Source organism: Phalaenopsis equestris, unplaced genomic scaffold, assembly GCF_001263595.1.
Source record: "Phalaenopsis equestris unplaced genomic scaffold, ASM126359v1 Scaffold203255, whole genome shotgun sequence".
In the NCBI taxonomy this organism is placed as follows: Eukaryota; Viridiplantae; Streptophyta; class Magnoliopsida; order Asparagales; family Orchidaceae; genus Phalaenopsis; species Phalaenopsis equestris.
This window is the reverse complement of record NW_018222893.1, coordinates 109962-118842: the sequence shown is the minus strand read 5'-3', so window position 1 is coordinate 118842 and position 8881 is coordinate 109962.

Sequence of the window (8881 nt, the reverse complement as noted above, 5' to 3'; positions counted from 1 at the left end):
GCAAATAAAGTACAAGATTTAGAAGAATCACAAAGAAGAGGCCATTCAACTCCGCTTCAATGATCTACTATTATTCCTTCACAACCAGTTGTAGAGATTCTTTTATCCATACACACAAGATCAAGGCTGGGGATGTAGATGAGGAAGAATCAACATGATTGTTGAATGGACTAGGCCAACCATCAACATCAACATGGAAGAGAGCTTTGATGAAGAAAGTTTTTAGGAAGAAATGATGACGATAAAACAGAAGAAACCATGGTATGCAATTTCCTTGGAAGATGTGGAGAAAGATGAATATGAGTCGATGTATGATCAGATCAACCACTATGTGAATGCCATGACCCTTACACCATTCCACCCTTAAAAAGTTGAGAGTTTAGAGGCCAAAGAAGTCCATAACATTATTTAAAAGCCGATCAAGTGTTATCATGCTTCTTCTTCTTCTAGTTCAAAAAATCATGTAAATTTAGAAGAGGATTCTAATGAATTAATGGAATTACCTTTTGTTTGCATTTCTCCTTGTGTAAAAAAATTAATTCAACAGGAATATGTGCCTAAGTATTTGCCATAAGATAAACTAAAACTTTTTGAGGAACCATGGAATGTTAAAAATTTAACTCCTAACTCGAAATAAGGTCTCGGGTTTTGTACTGGCCAGTCAATGACTCAGAATTTTGCATGGTTGTTACTGGCAGATTGGAAGAGGATTGCCTCAATGTAGAGGATGACTCTCAAGTTCAGTTAATAACTGATGCGCCTCCAGAATTTAAAGAAGAAATTAAGTCAATATTGGTTGAATTGAAACAAATCAACCTTGAGACTGAGGAACAACCTCAAACCACCTTTATAACTTCTCTACTTAATGAGGAAGAATCCATAGTAGTTCTAAACTCGGGGTGGACAAAGAAATGACCACAGCAAAATAAGCTTCCAGAAGAATGCGCCTCAAGATAGAGCAACAAGTTATTGTCGAGGTAAAAAAATTAATAGATGCTAACTTTGTAAGAGAAGAGAAATACCCTACATGGTTAGGCAATATTGTACCAGTTAAGAAGAAAAATGGAGAAATCCATGTATGTGCAACTTCAGGGATTTAAATAAGGCATGTTCAAAGGACGAGTTACCGTTATTGATACTAGAATTAATGGTGAACATTGCATCGACACATGAGATTTCCTCTTTAATGGATGGATCGTTAGGACATAACCAAATCAAGATGTCTCCAAAAGATGCAACACTTACAACATTCGGAACACCAATTGGGATCTTTTTCCACACAGTGATATCCTATTGGAGGTTAAAGAATGTTGGAGCAACATATCAACGAGCTATGACAAAGATTTTTGATGACCTCATTTATAACCTATTGGAGTGTTATGTGGATGATTCAGTCATCAAAAGAAAACATAAAATAGACCATTTTACGATTTGAGGATCGTGTTCGAACGATTACGACAATATAGTCTAAAGATGAATCCCTTAAAGTGTGATTTCAGCATCACCTTTGAGAAATTTCTAGGATTCGTTGTTTGTCATCAGGGAATCGAGATTGACCTGGATAAGATCAAAGCTATCTTTGAAATGCCTCCTCCTAAAACCTTGAAACAACTGTATTCCTTTCAAGTTAAGTTGGCATATCTGAGACGCTTTATTTCTAATCTCTTAGATAAGTGTCATCCCTTCTCATCATTAATTAAAAAAGATGTCAAATTCATTCGGGAAGAGAAATGCCAACAGGCCTTCTAGGATGTTAAGCGATACTTAATAAAACCTCCTATTTTTGGTAGCCCCTATCCCAGGAAAACATTTGATACTTTATACCGCAGCCTTAGGTGACTCTGTCAAAGCCCTGTTAGCTCAGATCAATGATGAGGGTAAGGAAAATTTGCTTTATTACTTGAGTCACCGTCTAATTTTGAAGGAGTTAAAGTATCCGCCTATTGAGAACCCATTTCTAGCTTTAATTGTTGTTGCCCAAAAGCTTAGGCATTACATGCTCTCTAATAAGATTACCCTTATTTTGAAAGTTAATCCATTGCAATATTTGATGACCCGACCAACACTTTTCGGATGTTTAGCATGATGGTCAATGATTTTACTGCAATTCGATATAACTTTTATTCCCCTCCACGCTATCAAAGGACAGATTTTAGTAGATTTTCTCACAGCACACCCACTTCCAACTAGGTCCCCACTCAACTATGAATTACCATATGAAAAAATTTTGTAAATAGAACCATCCAATGCTAGGCATTGAGAAATGTATTTTGATGGAGCCTCTTCAGATAGAAAGGACAAAGGACCAGAGATAGTTATACCGGGCAAAGCTGGTATTGGTCTGATTTTCACTACAACAGATAAGGGTATGTTGAGATTCTCCTATCAGCTAATAGAGCTGTGCATGAACAATAAAGCAAAATATGAAACATTGATCACTGGATTGGAATTAGCAATCTGAATGGATATAACAGATATCATCATCTATGATGACTCACAACTCATCATCCAACAAGTTGCCGGACAATATAAAATTTTGAAAGTGAGGCTAGCAGAATACCACAAGTACACAATGAAGTTGTTAGAACAGATTCCCAATATGACTTTATATTAGATTCCTTGGGAAGATAACACCCTTTCCGACACTTTAGTGAAACTTGCTAAGGAAATGGTGTGTCCACTTCTCACTCTGTGAACACACTTTAGTGCATGCACAGCTCTATCATATGCCTTAAAATTTCACTTGTCTAGTAGGTATTAACTCATTATGCTCATTTACAGTTACCGTTACTCTACCTTTCTTAGGAACACAATGAATTGAACTAACTCATGCACTATCTGAAATAAGGTAGATAATTCCAGCATCTAACCACTTTAAAATTTCTTTCTTAACAACCTCTTTCATAACAGGATTTAATCTCCTTTGTGGATCAGCCCTGGGTTTGTAGTTTTCTTCCAGATTAATTTTATGGATACAAATTAAAGGACTTATTCCTTTAATATCAGCAATTATCCATCTGAAGGCTTTCTTAAAAAGGCTTTCTTAAAATTTTTTTCTTAAAATTTTTTAGAATTTTCATCATCTTTTCTTCTTCTTCCTTTGTTAACTTCGAGGAAATTATCTACCTCAAGTTCTAGAGGTTTTTCAATAGATGGAGAAAATGATTTATCTTTGTTACTCATGTCCAAAATTTCAAAACTTTCTTGAACATAACCTGAATCTTCCTTAAAAAGGTTTACACATTGATTTAATTTCACTTCTTGCTCGTGTTCCAAATCTTTTTCTTCAGATTTTTTTTCATAAGTAGTCTTGAAATGGCATTTGCTCATATATCTTATATCATCCATTCTATAACATTCATCATCTTTACCTTTTACAGGGTATTTCATTAATTTTGATTCTATAACATTCATCATCTTTACCTTTTACAGGGCATTTCATTATTAAAATGTTAAAAGAAACAGTTTGATCATTGACGCGCATTTTTAATTCCCCTTTCTGCACATCTATCTTTGCTTTTCCTGTAGCTAGGAAAGGTCTCCCCAAAATGATAGGTATGCTTTTATCTTCCTCCATATCTAGCACAATGAAATCAACATGAAAGATAAATTGATCCACTATCACTAGGACATCTTCTATAACTCCTTTAGGATAGGTTATTGAACGATCTGCTAACTGTAGAGTTATAGTAATAGGGATTATTTCTCCTAATCCCAATATTTAAATATTGATAATGGCATAAGGTTAATTCTTGCACCTAAATCACATAAAGCATTCCCATAAACTTTGTCTTCTATTGCACATAGAATTGTAAAGCTACCAGGATCTTTAAGCTTTTCAGGAAGTTTTTTCTGAATTTTAGCACTACACTCCTCACTAAGTGCAATAGTCTTATTATCTTCAAACTTCCTTCTTTAGTTAAGAATAATTTTCATAAACTTTACATAGCTTGGCATTTGTTCTAAGGCTTCAAAAAATGAAATATTGATTGTATGCTTCTTAAACATTTCCAAAAATTTTGAAAATTGCTTATCCAACTTCTGTTATCGAAGTCTCTAAGAAAATGAAGGTGGTGGTTTTTCTAAATTAATTTTCGGTGGAGAAATAGGTCTATCAGAATCTTTCGGAGTGTCCTCTTTTGATTCTTCAATTTTTTCTCTCTCTACTTCAATCTCTTTTTGAACCATACCTTCCAACTCTCTTCTGCTTGTAAGTTTTACTGGTTTAAATTGCTCTTTATTTTGGTCTTTTGGATTTGGTTTAATATTACTAGGAAGTGTTCCTTGGATCTATTACTTAACGAACTTTTTGTTTGCCTAAGTTGATTCTCAATATTTCTAATTGTAGCTCCTTGACTTTGTAACTGATTACCCATTTGTAACACTACTTCTACTATAAACAACTTCTTATCTTTAAATTAGGTATTACTATCGATTCCTGGAGGATAAGTAGATCTATAATTATTATTCCCTTGGTTGTTCCAGTTTCCCATTGGATTTACTTGGTTAGTCCCCCATTGCTGATTATTACCAACCAAATTGTTATTTCAGTTAAAGTTGGGATGGTTCTTCCAACCTGGGTTATAACAATTGGAATATGGGTTATTCTACTTATTATTTATGGCAGTCAAAGTCTCTAATGATGTTTGAGAATGTACGATTTGGCCTAATGGATTCTCTTCAATCATGGAAATTAGTTGAGAAAAATTCATTCCAAATTGGTCTAACTCCTTGGAATTGCAACAACTTGATTTGCTAACATAGAAAATGCATCAATTTCATGAATATTGGATACTTTCTTTGGATTCACCCTCTCAGAAGCCCATTAAAAATTATTGGTGGCCATCTCTTCAATTAAAGCATAAGCGTCATGAAATGGTTTTAACATCAATGAACCACTAACAACGACATCGATAATAGATCTAAGAGAACCAATTAATCCATTATAAAAGGTTTGAATTATTAACCATTCTGGTATAGCATGGTGTGAACACTTTCTTAAGAGTTCTTTAAATCATTCCCATGCTTCATAAATAGATTCCCCTTCAAACTGATTAAAAGATGTAAAATCATTTCTAAGCTTCGCAGATTTTTTATGGTGAAAAATTTTTAGCAAGGAATTTTTGTGATAAATTATCCTAAGTTTTGATAGATCCATATGCTAATGAATTTAACCACATCTTAGCTTTATCCCTTACTAAGAAAAGGAATAACTTAAGTCTTATGGCATCGTTTAAAACACCATCGTATTTAAATGTAGCACACAATTTTATAAAATTAGTAAGATGTAAATTTGGATCTTCAATTAGTGATCCCCCAAACTGATTATTTGATATCATTTGGATAATCGCAGGTTTAAGCTCAAATATATTAGCTACTACAGTAGGTTTTTGAATATTATAATGAAGTTTATCTGCAGTAGGGTTGGCATAATCTCTTAAGAGTCTAAACTATTGATCAATTTCAGCATTTTGATTATTTTGGTTTGTCATTTCTGTAACTTTTTTAGGATTTTTCAAGATTTTTAAATTTTTTTGTTTATCTGATTTTTCTAATAGTTCTTTCTAATTCAGAATCATAGGACACTAATCCTTCAGAACCTGAACTACGAATACACTAACATAAAATAAAGTAAAATAAAATTTAACATACAAAATAAGATACAATATTTAAAGTTTAAATAAGACATTTTAAAAATAGAAGTTTACTTAGTTTTCTTCTCTAGCAACGACGCCAAAAACTTGATCCTGACTTAATTCTTATGCAAAATATAGCAATAGTTCTGATGGTATTTTTCACTTATATTTCCTTATTTAGCAACAAAATAAAAAAGTTGATCCTGAAGAAAAATAAGAATTTAACTTTTTAATTTATATATATTTATATTGGGATACTACGCAAGTATATGTATTGTTCTCAAGTAATAAAAGACTTTTTGATTAAGACTTAAATATGGAACCCACAAGATTATGCAATATGCACTTTTTAGAAAGTTTTTTCTAATTTTAAAAAGATAATTACTTATGCTAAAAATGATTTTTATAGGAATTTAAAATTTAAATATTTTTGGTATTTTTGATATTTTAACGAAACAGTAACAACTTAAAAAGATAACTAAAGTTTTTGTAGAATAAAAGTACTTAATATCAAAATATCTTTTTTCTTATCATGATTCAATAATAAGTATAGGAATTCTGTTGTGGAAGTATGCAAATAGTGTTTTGTCAAATAGGAGCAGTAATATTCTTTATCTTTATTAGAGATGCTATAAAGAACATTGGCTAATTTAAAGTTTGAATAGTTCTGTAGATCGGCTAGGCAGAGAAGATACTAGGTCTCACTCTAGAGTTCACTCGATTCCCTCCACCTGGCTGCTAATATTCTTGTATCAGAACCTAAAAAAATAAACCAAGTTTGGGGCTTTAACATGTCACTTTAAAGTCCTCTAACTCTACACCCATCAATGAATATTTCCCTATTTATTTGCACTCAATCATATGAACTACATTCTCATTCATACAACCTCATGTGAGTCTTTTCAATTATAATAAAAATGATAAAGTAAATAAAAAGTGGTTCCTGAAAATCTCTCTGAACTAACTCCTTAGAGAAGAACTTTTAAGACTTGGCAATATTTTTAGGACTCTTTTTTAAGTCCTCTCTTCTTTCTTTTATAGGTTTCCAAGAGGTGTCTTGGGATCTCTTCAAAATGTGTCTTGATTCGATGTATAAAAGTAGTCTAAAACAAAAAGATAAAAACTTATCTCAAGTCCTCCACCAAACTCTTGAAGTTCCTTTGAATCTCTTCTCTTCTACAATCACTTAAAACAAAATAACAAAAATGATAAAGTAAACAAAAAGTTGTTCTTGAAAATCTCTCTGAACTAAATCCCTAGAGAAGAACTTCAAAACTTGCCAATATTTTCTTGACTCTTTCCTAAGTCCTCTCTTCTTTCTTTTATTGTTTTCCAAGTTTTTTTTCCATTTTTACTTGTATCTATAAGAAAAACACAAAAATACCTTCCATGAAAGTGCAATATCTCAAAAATAAGTATAAAAATGTGTTTACAAATACTATATTTTAGGAGTAAAAGCAGACAACCCAGAAATCCTATGGCTTGTTGTTTATCTCTAAGGAAGGATATGTTGTTGTAGTTCCTCTTGCTGTTGAATATGGCCATGCTGCCCACCATGCTAGTTCCAAGCTCCTTCTTGTGGCGAGTTCAAGTTTCTTAGTGTGTCAAGTTATGATGTCAAATCAAATGTCCCTATGGTTGTAGTTCTTTAAATGTTATGAGGCATATTATTGTTGATTAGAGCGACACTGGTTAGGATCGTACGGTTCCCTCGTTCCGGTACCACTATTTTCTATTGGATTCATTTAGTACAAATGAATTTACTAAACTCAACTTAATGAGTTCCATACTTTCATTTAGACCGTGGAAGGCCTCATTAGCAACCGTAGGTTACCTCCTCCGCGGGATTCCCGATCATCCACATAATTTAGTTGAAGTTGTAGTTTTATGTGATGTTTGTGATTAAATTTTAAGTTATTTTATATTTTGAATGTTGTGGCGGTAAATTTTATATTGGTTGATTTTAGTTTTGTTTGACGACTTTCTTAGCAGTTTTGGTTTTATGCAGGGTGACATCGTTGTTTAACATGTAAAATTGTGTTTTAGTGTTCATACATGCAGGTGAGTAAGTACAACAACGTACTGAAAAGTAAAGTACAAGAAAAAAATGCGGGTAAGTAAATCACAATAAAAACATACATGGATGGTCTACCCGTCATCTTCAATTGAAACTCAAAATGCATGTGAGAGCATTTATATATTAAAAGCATTTTATAAAGAGCGGAAAGTTAAGGTTCTGGTGATCTACCAAATCTTAAATCATATCTTGGTGAGCCCCTATTAATTCATCTGAGGATGATTTCATTAAGCAAAACATACTAAGCTTAGTAGACCGTTGAGTTATCTAGAAGGTTAGGAGGAAGAAGCAGGCCCATGCTTCCCTCTCACCTACTTGTGAAAAATTTTGAGCTCATTTAAACTTATTATGTTTCTTAATACTTCATCATGTAAATACCTCTAGTGTTCAGTGAACATCGATGTTTCAATTATCCCTAAGAGTAAGGTGATTATTATTTGTCATTTAATCTGAGAATTATGTGGGTGAAAACCCTTAAAAGGGGTAAGTTAATGCTATTAAGACACTTCACAAATTTTAGTTTTAGCTTGGGCTTGTAGTGTTTTTTTTAAAGGTGTTCAATTTCTAGTTACATTCACTTTTGTAATCCTCATTTACCCAAATTTGGTTTAGCCTAGGTCACTACTAAGCCCTTAAGACCTTGGTGGATACATTAGTAATTTTTAAAAGAAATTGAATTTTAAGTGATAGTAATTCATCATCAAAGCGTTTGAATGTCATTTGAACACCAAATAGGGGTATTAAATTAGTGAGCTATTAACATCCAAACTCATACCCCTAAGTCTAGGATCATTTAATTTAATAGACCTTCAAATTTTAATGATTTAAGAAATTGCAAATTTATCCTTTAACTAAGAAAAGTGAAACTGGTTCCTATAAATTAACTCCTTTTGTTTCAATAATCTGAACATGTTAATTAAGATCAAATATAGCCCATTTTCCTTTCTTGAATTAAGCCTAAATATTAATCAACGCCAAATTTCCAAAATTACGCCTTTGCCCCTAAGGCTTTATCACTTCATAATTCATCAAATTTAATTCAAATGACTTTAAAATTTTTATCCTACATAAGAAGAGAAAATGTGATTTTCCAAATTTTAATTTAATTTGTATAATTATTTACATGCAAAAAAAAAGATTTTTCAAAGAAAATTCAATAACTTGACCA